Genomic DNA, 11,824 nt, shown 5'->3' with positions numbered 1-11,824 from the left:
GTACCAAAATACAGTGATTAGCATTGATTAATCATTGATTAGCAAATTACTCCTTTGTTTTGTGTGCAAAAAATAGAGTAAGTGGGGAGCCCAGATCTGAGGCCTTAGAGTTCAAATGAGCTCAAATCCTTTCAAGGCCATCAATAGCAATTAGTCTAGTAGAGGATTAAGCCAAGAAACATAAGATTTGACCAAACATTGAATGCTTAATCTCTGTTTTACCAAAGTCACCTGTAGATTTGATGAAGAGCTTGGATCTCACTGTAGACTTGATCAAATCAAATTCTGACTTCACCAACTTGTAGAGCATGCTTACCAAAGTCACCTGTAGATTTGATGAAGAGCTTGGATCTCACTGTAGACTTGATCAAATCAAATTTTGACTTCACCAACTTGTAGAGCATGCTTAAAAACCCCTGGAGCTATGAGGAATTAGACCAATTTGATTTGATGAAGTAGAAATATCAAATTTCCTTTTGAAAAACGGTGCCTGCAAATCGTGCTTCCGCCGACGTTCTGCGCTGATTTGCTTCAATTCCTTTGGGCTATGTGTAGGCCCTTGAGTCTAATATGAGTACCTAAAAAGGCTTGGGCAATGGTTGAGCCTACAAGGAGAGGGAGCTCCTCCACTGGCTGGGGGTACAGAAAGCTTCTTGAAAATAACTAAAAATTTGATTATTTTCTAATTATCTACTAATCTTGATTAACTACATAATGGGCTCATAAACTTGATGGATTCTAGGCTTGGCTTTGATACCATGTTAAAATTACAGCAATGTGATAAGCTATGGTGGATCAAATACTAGAATCAACATCATTAACAAAGTGATTAGTAAATAATTAAGACATGATTAGTGAGTAATTAACAAATAGCTTAATGTAGGCATGGATAATCAAAAACCAGCAAATGCTCATTAGGCCAATGCCTCAATTTATAGAGTTTACATCCAAGCATCTAATCCCACTGATTTCTCCTTGATTCACTCCACCTCTTTTGCTTGATTCTCTCCACCTCTCCCAGAATATCTCCATACCTCCTAAATCTTCTCATGCTACCCTTTATTCTCTCCCAATAGATTCTTCTCACCTTTTTACAGGTTCTCTCACATTTACAGATTCTCTTTTACAGCCTCTAGCCAAGGGCTTGTCCTCGCACATCCTTTACAAAATTTTCCCTGCTTGACTTGACTGAGTCCGGGCTTATGGGCTCTTGGGCACTCTCCTACAAGCTTCTAGAAATGACATCCCTCTTTTTATTTATTATGCGTACCCTTGTATCCACTTCAGTAAATCTTCTTAGTTTATAAAATGAAAAGTATGTGTAGATTGCTTTTCCTAGTGTGCAAGGTATGTGTAGATTGCTTTTCCTAGTATGCAAGGTACGTTAGTCAGACATCCATCCAATGAGGCTTGGTAATCTTGGTTGGACCGAACATCATTGTTTGATTTACCTCTATAGTAGCATTGTGATTAACATGTGTATGATTGATTCCTCTTGATAGTTTAAGAGAGTTTTGGACTACTTTTATGGTTAGCTTGAGAATCACTATTTGCCCTCTCAATCCCTAGATGGGGTGTACATGAAAAGATTTTGTTCTGTGGTCATACAAGGCCATGGCTTTATATCATCTCAGGTAGTCCATGCCCCATTGCAACCTTAAGAAGTTGATGAGGCTTACCTTCTGTGTAGGAGTAAACTAGCATTTATATCCTTCCAGTTGTGATTAGTGTATGAGTTTAATTTACTTCTTCACTCCATCAACCCTGACTTAGACTCAACCTTTAGACTATGATTAGTGTATGAGAAAAATTTACTTCTTCACTCCATCAACCCTGACTTAGACTTGACTTTTATGCCTACCATATCCCACATAGGCAAGGTGACTTAATAATTATGCTTGTCTCTCTAGCACAAGTGACTTGACTATAAAGACCTTGTGAATGACATAGAGTATTGTGCTTAGGATTTGCACTTGGGCACTTTTTGGCTTTTTGCAACTCGACTCTTAACTCATGACCTTGGCACACTTTGGCCTCCGTATGACATTTTAGGAGGTTGTCCCCATTAGCCTTTTCTTTCTACTTTCTGCCCATGTAGCTTTATCTTTGGCACCTATATCAAGCATTGTCCTTGATAGTATCCTTAAGATTTAAGGGAGCATTTTGTAGCTATCCAACCTTGCGCTACTATATCATTCTTAAGTTTGGTGTTTCTCCCTCTCTTTGGGATCCATACCAACTTGTCATATACATTTTGTTATAGGTTTGATATATTGGCTTTCAGGATCCACACATGTTTTGATCTCTTGATTTAGCTTTAGAAGAAGTAAAGGGTACAATAGGTGGAATAACTAGGACTTTAAGTACCCATACTTATCAAAGTTTACCATTGGGTATTGGTGGTGAAGCGGAGATAGCATGAATTGTTGGAGTATCTTTGGCTATTTTTATACTTCTTTTGTGGTTCCTCCTTGGCTTGGGCTTAAGATTCACCTCCTTAGGTTTTACTTTTGGCTTGTAGGCCTCTACTCATGAATGATATAGTTAGGAAGGGTTGTGGTTGTTGCACTGAAGCTTGGAGCTTGCGGATAATTAGCTTAATTGAAAATGCTTGTCATAAAGTGAGTAGTTTTTAGATCTCCAAGGAGACTTGTCATGGTTCTCCTTCCGACAAGAAGGACATTCATGGTTTGTTGCTTGAATTTGATGGTTTGCAGACCATGTCCTCTAGTTAATGCTCTAGTCATGTTTGGCAATCCACCAGTTACTTGAATTTGATGTTTGTAGTCCTTGCCCTACCTCCAATTAATGTTCAAGTAATGTTTGGCAATTCACCCTCTTTTGAGGATGATTTCTTCTAGCATAGTTCCTATAGTCATGATAAAGAAACCACCTTCCACAGGATAACTTCTTGCTATGTGAGGGCTATGTGAGGGTTTATCCTTGGAGAGCTACAATAACACCCTGAAAATGGTGGAAGGCTGCAGCACAAGCTAGCTACTTCAACAAAAGTGGTTGGTGAGCCTCCATTGGGAAGCTCTAAATATGTAGCCACTCTCGTCCCCATGACAAAGAGCCAGCTAGCTTGGAGGAAGCACTAGCATATCCAACCTGAAGGGAGGCCATGCAATCAGAGTATGACTCAATTTTAAGAAACCACACTCAGAATCTTGTGGATGACGCTGACTCAAAATTGAGTCAGAGTATGACTCAATGTTAAGAAACCACACTTAGGATCTTGTGGATCGTTCTTTAAAACATAAGATTAGGTTATTTGTTGCCATATATATAGGCAGTGATGTGTGTGAACACACTTAGGACCGTCGGGGCACTTTTTCCCTCTTTAGGAGGTTTTTTCCCCCGGCTTGTATATACGCCATCATTCTAGGGCTAACTTATCTTTTGTACATTGACACAATCTAATACATTGTGTGTTGTGTGCATTCTTGCTTCTTCTTCTCCAAGCTTTGTGTGCTTTCCTACAACCCTAATTCCAACAATTGGTATCAGAGCAGGCATCGGCTCCCAGGGCTACGCCGCCAGTACCCTCCGACTCACGTTCTCCGATTGAGGTGAGCTTTCACGATCGCTTGTTGCAGGTCCCTATACTCTGCAAATAAGCCCATAGGGCTTAGTGTTCTCAGAAATTGCATTTGAGGTCGTTTCGGGATCCGTTTTTGCATTGCAAGTTCTGCACAGGTGTTTTCGTCATTTTTTGTAGAAATTTCGACAGTGCAGTTTTCTGCAAAACAGGCATACGTATTCTATTGTGGATCATGCTGCATAGCACGAGTTGTTTTCTGTTCAGTCTTTGCTTCATTACAGGTAGCTTTTGCATCAGTTTCAATCAGCGGCCATGGCTGATAACAGCAATGATATATTTCGCATGTTGTCTGCTGAAGACAAACTGGATGGAGACGGCAACTACCCACTTTGGGCATACATGATGCAGCATGTTTTGGTTGCAAAAGGAGTGTGGAACATTGTGCAGGGTATGGATGTACGTCCAGGTTCTGTGGATGTAGGATCTGTTGAGGATGTTGCAGGTTCTAACAGCTCTACTGTTGCTGCTGTTTTACCCACTGCTGAACAAGCTCGTTTTGGGATGGTAAAGATGCGCAAACTCATGCCTTGATTGCACTTTCTATCAAACGTAACATCACCCCACATATTCGTTCAGCTAAAACAGCAAAACAGGCTTGGGATATTCTAGCTGGTTTGTATGCAGGTCGTAACGAGGCAAAAATCTCTTACCTGCGTAAAGAGCGAGAATTGAAGATTATGCAGGAAGATGATGACATGAATGTTTTTCTTGCTGAGATTAAAGATCTCAAAGAATAGTTGATTTCTGCAGGTGAGATTATTCCAGATCATTCTCTTGTGTAGACTGTTCTTGATGCTTTACTTGAGACATATCAGACTTTTGCTTCCACGTGGAGACTTCTTACTGAGGACAGACTTGATGCTGTCAAGTATGATACTTTAGTCAACAAGCTCTTGCAAGAAGCGCAGTCCAGGCAAAACAAGGCCAGGCAGCGTGCAGTTGATCAAGCATTTATTACTGCCCCGACAGCAGAGAAGAAGTGGTAAGGCAGCCCCTTCCACTGTTTCTTCTCCTATTAGTAGGTCTGCAACTCCTTCTCCTTCCACAGGTAGCAACAATAAGTCTGAGAAGGCTCTTCATAAAGGCAAGAAAAAGACCAGGTGCAACTATTGTAAGGCAAATGATCATGTCATTAAGAATTGTCCTAAACTAAAGGCTAAAGAGGCAAAGAAGAAAGAGTCAAATGCAGCCACAATAGCGGATGCTTCTACAAATGCAGATTCTACACATGTTGTGCAGGATACAGAGTGGGCGTTTAGCGTGTATTGCTAGTATGACCCATCTGTACATGATGCATGTTTGGCAGTTTCTGTTGACTCTCATGTATGGTATTTTGACAGTGGTGCTACAAAGCACATTACCTCGCATCGTGATATGTTCACTTCTCTTGAGGCTGTCCCTAATGGGAATACTGTCACATGTGCCAATAATGCTTCTTACCCAGTGAAGGGCATTGGAAAAATTATGCTTACTGCTGTAAATGGCAGCACTTTCACACTTTCAGATGCTTTGTATGTGCCAGGGATAAAGAAGAATCTATTGTCTATCTCTGCGCTTGCTAGACTTGCACTTGTAGTCAAATTTGTGGATGGCAGATGTACTGTTCATGATTTGACTTCTGGTGATACGATTATTGTATCTGGCACCTTGTTGCGTGGGCTGTATAGGCTCAATTCTTATGACAAGTGTGTGGAAGATTTAGCAAATGCAGTTTCTGATGAAAAGGCAGTTTCAGATGCAAAACTATGGCACGCTCGTTTTGGTCATCTGAACTTTGCTAGTTTGCTACGTTTGCAGAAATTTGATATGGTTGCTTCATTGTCCCCTCTTGAGGCACCATTGAAACATGTTTGTGAAGGCTGTATTTTGGGCAAAATGTAGTATTCTGCATTTCCAAAGGATGGTTCTGTGCGGGCCACTCGCAAATTGCAACTTGTATATAGTGATGTATGTGGGCCTATGCAAACTCCGTCATTTGGTAAACACTTGTACTTCGTGACTTTCATTGATGATTACTCAAGGCATGCATGGGTATATCCACTGAAGGCAAAGTCCGAAGTGTTTTTGTGCTTCAAACAGTTTTTTCTTATGGTTGAAAATGTATCCAATTGTACTGTGGGCACCCTCCATTCTGATCGAGGGGGGGAGTACATGTCTAAAGAGTTTGATACATTTCTGGCTAGTCGTGGGATAAAACACCAATGTACAGTGCCATATACCCCTCAGCAAAATGGTGTTGCTGAGAGGAAAAACAGGTCACTTATGGAGATGGCACGATGTATGGTCAAGAGCCAAGCTTTGCCACATGCGTTTTGGCTTGAGGCTCTATCATGTGTGCTGCATATGTACTCAACAGGTGTCCCACTAAGGCCTTGCAGTCTATTACTCCATACGAAGCTTGGCATGGCAGGAAGCCTTCTATAGGTCACTTGCGTGTCTTTGGTTGCTTGGCCTATGCTTTAGTGCCTGTGCAACAACGCAGAAAATTGGATGATAAGGCTGTCAAATGCATTTTTGTTGGCTACAGTGCTGAGAGCAAGGGTTACGGATTGTATCATCCGCAGTCTAAGCGTATCTTGATTAGTCGAGATGTTGTTTTTGTGGAAGATGCTGTGCAGCCTTTGTTATCATGTACCAAAGAGACAGGTGTGAGCTCACGGGATGTATTTGATACATTGTTGCCTCTGTTTACAGGTGGGAATTCAAATGTAAGTCCTAATGAGGCAAATATTCAGCCTATGCAGATTTCAAACGACATCATAGATCAGTCTATTTCTGATGCAGATTTACAGGATGTAATTTCTGAGGATAGGGCTAAAAATGAGCAGGCTAGAGGTATGCCTAAATGGCTGGTGCAAACCTTACGTGATAGTAAAATTGATGCACCTATATCTAGTCGTACTCGTTCAGGTTTTCAGCATGCCTCTTATGCATCAGATTGTTATGCTTTGGCTGTGTCTAGTATGTGTGAAGAGGAAGAACCTCTTTCATTTGATGAGGCACAAACACAATGTTCCACACTCCTTTTGCAACCAAAACGTGCTGCATCATGTATGCCCAAAGTGGGTAGTTGCTGTCTCCATCCAATTTGTCATCAGCAGCAGAGCAGAAATACATCATTGCTGTTATCAGCCAACCATGGCCACTAGCTGAAACTGATGCAGAACAGGAAACAACTCGTGCTATGTAGCACGGTCCACAATAGAATACGTATGCCTGTTTTGCAAAAAACTGCACTGTCGAAATTTCTGCACAAAATGATGAAAACACCTGTACAGAACTTGCAATGCAAAAACGGAGCCCGAAACGACCTCAGATACAATTTCTGAGAATGCAAAGCCGAATGGGCTTATCTACAGAGTATAGGGACCTGCAAGCGCTCGTGAAAGCGCACCTTAATCAAAGAATGTGAGTCGGAGGGTGCTAGCGACGTAGCCCTGGACCAGATGCCTGCTCTGATACCAATTGTTGGAATTAGGGTTGCAGAAAAGCACACAAAGCTTGGAGAAGAAGAAGCAAGAATGCACACAACACACAGTATTAAATTGTGTCAATGTACAAAGATAAGTTAGCCCTAGAATAATGGGCGTATATACAAGCCGGGGGAAAAAACCTCCTAAAGAGGGAAAAAGTACCCCGGTGGTCCTAAGTGTGTTCACACACATCACTACCTATATATATGGCAACAATAATTCAGCCTTGAAGGTTGAAATATTCTCTTCATTATTAGGGCCTATGAGAAGCATGTCATCAACACGTAAAACAATGAGTAAAAAATAATTCTTAATCCTCTTAGAGGGTACTCACATTTGGATTGTTGCAAAAACCATTTGCACAGCCAAGTATGCATTTATCTTCTCATACCATGCTTTGGGAGCTTGTTAAAGGCCATATATAGAGCCTTTTTTAAAATGTATTCTTTAGACTCATGTCCTTTCTAAACAAAACCACGAGGCTAAGATATAGAAATCTCCTCATGTAAATCACCACTCAAGAAGCCAGCCTTAATATCAAAATAATGTACATTCTATTCATGATGTGCTACACAAATGTAATAATACACTAGATTACGAAATGTGGGAAAAGGTCTCATCATAATCTATGCCCCTCTCTTGAGGCATAACCCTCTATAATAAGACTTTTCTTATAGAGAAAACACTATTATTAGCTTTATGCTTGAGCTTATAACCACACTTCGTAGTACCAATGGCCTTTTTACCATAAGGTAAATTTGCCAAATACCAAGTGTCATTTTTTAGGATTGAGTCATTCTCATCCTTCTTGGTTGCGTCCAATGATAGTCATTTTCCTATGCTTTCTCAAAGAAAACATCCTCTTGATTGCATATACTAGCAATGAGAAGCATGATCCACAAAAGAATACGTGGCATGATGAGAATATGCACGTGTCATGTTAGGCAATGGAATAGCTAATTTGTTATCCCACAATATGTGCACCAGCCATTTTGGCATATGCTTAGATGCACATATAGCTTCCCTTTCCTCATCCACTACATCATCCATAATTGTTCATCAATAGACTGATTTGTGGGCTAAAATTCAAGCTGATATTCAGCCAATATGGATTGATTTGCAGCACCTTGTTGAGCATTCATCTTCTCCACATATGGTTGTCCGACATTGTACAAATGTAGGTAAAAAGTTAGGAGTGTATCAAAGATATCATGTGAGCATACATTTTTTTATTTTTTGCATAAAAGTATTGGCTAAACTAAGTTCTCAAAACAAAGACATCTTTACTCACCAAAATCTTCCTTGTTGTGATGGTAGAGTCTATGCCCTTTGTTTTCTAAGATGTATCCCATAAAAAAAGAATTTTATCACCTTATCATCTAGCTTATTGCATTGTTTCTTAGGCACAAGAGCACAAACAAAACAACCAAAAACACACAAATAAGCCACAGAGGGCTTCCTACCATCATTCCAAGCTTCATAAGGAGTATTATCTGTAAGGCCTTGGTGGGGCATTTGTTTAGCACATAAGAGCCTCCAACCAAAAACTATGAGGCAAATTATAACCTTTAACCATGCAACATGCCATGTTTATAAGAGATTTGTTCTTCCTCTCAGCCCTAGAATTTTACTAGGGTGTGTAAGGTGCCATGCATTGATGTTTTATGCCCCTTTTAACCATATACACATGAAACTCCTTTGACATATACTCCCCCTTGATCTCAACAAAGGGTGCCAACTTTACATGTAGACACATTTTCAATCATAGAAACAAAGTGTCTAAAGCATGTAAAAACCTCTAACTTTTCCTTCAATGAATACACTTGTGTGCTTAGAGTAGTCATCAATAAAAGTCACAAAGTAGAGATATACCCCCAATTAATGGTATCTTCATAAGACCATATACATCACTATGTATAAGCTATAATTTTCAGACAAGCCTTACTGATCCATCTTTTGGGAATGATGCTCATTTCATCTTGCCTAAAATACACCCTCACATACATGTTTAACAAGTGCTTTCAAGCTGTGGCAATTTTGACACCATTTCTTACCTTTTAAGATGTAACAAACTGTCAAAATTCAAGTGACCAAAGCGGGCATGCCATAACTCTATGTCACTCACATAGCATATGTGGCAATAACTAAACAAGCATTTTGTGCCAATCCTCATACTTGTCCATCTTGTATACACCTTTCATTTCATAAATCTAACCCACTAGGCCTGCCCTAGCAATTGTAGAGATTGAGAGTAAGTTCTTTTTAATGCCTAGCACAAACAAGACTTCTAATAGAGCCCACCACTTGCAGTAGTTTGAGTACAACATTACCAACTCCTTTCACTAATATGAGGAGTTTTTTGCACATGTAATTATGTCTCCTTAAGGAGCAGACGCAAGGGATAATGACAAGTAAAGTGTTTGCTATCACCTTAAGGAGTTGTTTGCACATGTGATTATGCCTCCTTAAGGAGCAACCTCAAGGGAGGAAAACAAACCATTTGCTGAGAAGTAAAGTGTTTTCTATCACCTACTAGAACCAATATCAAAATACCAGACATGATGATATGTCAATGGCATGCATACATCATGGACAAAAGGGTCATAACTATAATGCACAAAGAACCATCATGTGCATATTTCCCCGACTCCTTTTCAACACTTGGTGCCGGTGCATCAGCTAACAACCACGCCTGACTCTTTCTAGCCTTTTCTTGGATTCATTGATATAATGGTCTCGCTTCTGATAATAGTTGCATTTTCGTTTCTTCTTAAACTTATCATCCCCCTCTTCTCAACATCCTTGCCAAAAGACTGGGCTAATTGTGCATTTGACTCAAAGCCACCTTGAGAGAAGGCTTTGCCTTTACCTTTTTGATTGGCAATGAATGCATGAAATCCCACGTGCTTAGAAGTTTGGTTTTGTTGAGATTTCTCTTCTTGCAAGAGCATTGCAACCAACTCATCAAACATAACAACATTAGGGTTACCCTTCTTCATAAGCCGAAGTGTGGATGCAAAACCCTGGTATGAATTCGGTGAAGTTGTGATGAGAACAATTTCATAAAGTTGTGAGAACAGTAAACACCAATGAATCCAATAAAGCTGTGAAAACAATAGAAGCTATGAGAACAGTAGACACTAATCAGTAAAGTTGTGAGAACTTTAGACACCAATAAACTATTTGAATAGACCTCATCAATACATGCAAGCTACTCTTCTATGAGAGCTTTGATCCTTGTGAGAAATTCATCCATCAAGTCTCCCTCATTCATATGCTCGAACTATAATTGCTTGTGCAAGTAGGTCACATGTGCCTCATTACACACTTGGTAAAACACAATAAGCGCATCCCAAGCCTTCTTGTGGCAGTTCTAGATGAGCGAATATGACTAATAATGCTCCTTTTTGAAAATTCCAAGGCACTTCTACATGAGAACGTATGAGGGGGGATAATGCTCCTTTTCATGGAAAGTGCCACCAATGCATGTGCATGTGCATCCCTCATCATCACATCTGGCTTGTTTCGGTATTAAAAGGTGTGGAGGCAAATGCCAAATAGTTACATCTGAACCAGCATCACCATCGGAAGTGCTAAATTCTAATAGAAGATGTGAGAACAATTTCATAAAGCTATGAGAATAGTGTCCCTCATTCATAAGCTCGAACTCTAACTACTTACGTAAGTAGGCCACACATTCCTTGTTGTTATACACCTGGTAAAGTGCAGCAAGCATGTCCCAAGCCTGCTTGGTAGTTCTACATGAGAGAATATGAAAAATAATGCCCCTTTTCACAACAAGTGCCACCAATGCACGTGCTTCTACATCCATGTCCTCACAGATGGCTTGTCCACCACTGTGGGAGGTGTGAAGGCATATGCCATAACAATTACATCTAAACCAATACCACCATCAAAAGTACCTATGCTCTCTTGTGTTGGTGTGGCCAGACAACGTGTGCCTCATTGCTAATAACAATATTCCAAAGCCCTTTGGTAACCAATACATGACACATCATATAGTTGATGTTGTCACGCTTATCCTCAATAGGGTAGCATCCCAAATACATCATTGCCTACCTATTGCCGTATTAGCCTGTAATTAAATGATGAATCTCTGACACACAAAATGCAAATATCCTAACAACTTTCACCTACTGTTAATGCCCACTGAATGCAATAGAGATTGCTACTGTCAGCAAATTACTGATGAAGTGACCTACAAAGTGTATGAAAAATGGCAGTGTAGAGTTTCTAAATGTTACTGGACAAGGATGCAAAATTCAATGACAATGATGCTGATGCTGACAGAGCTGTTAATGATGAGCTCAAGATGTGATGATGGTAGCTCTATAACACTTATGGCATATGCACACCAAAAGTATACTCCTACACTAAAGGAAAAGTAGAATCTAACAAAGACCACTCGAATTAACACTCCTCAGGCATGCCTACTATAGAAACCTTGTAGCATGCAAATGAGCCATGAAACGTGCAACTTGAAAGTCTCCAAAACATTGTTAACTTTGTTAACAATGCTAGCTTCAATAACAACACACTATAGGGTATACCTTCTCCACCTAGGAGGATAGCTCAACTTGAGATGATCAGAAGAGCATCTCGAGGAGGTGATGATGAGAGAAAACGATGAAGGTGAGAGCCATGCTCTAATACCAATTGGAGTGGAGAGACCAAAGTAGTAACACACACACACACACACACACACACACACATGTAACAAGTAATT

The sequence above is a fragment of the Cibotium barometz genome, chromosome 26 (genome assembly GCF_041138505.1).
Source record: "Cibotium barometz isolate CiBa-2024 chromosome 26, ASM4113850v1, whole genome shotgun sequence".
Taxonomy (NCBI): domain Eukaryota; kingdom Viridiplantae; phylum Streptophyta; class Polypodiopsida; order Cyatheales; family Cibotiaceae; genus Cibotium; species Cibotium barometz.
Note: the sequence above shows the minus strand (reverse complement) of the source record.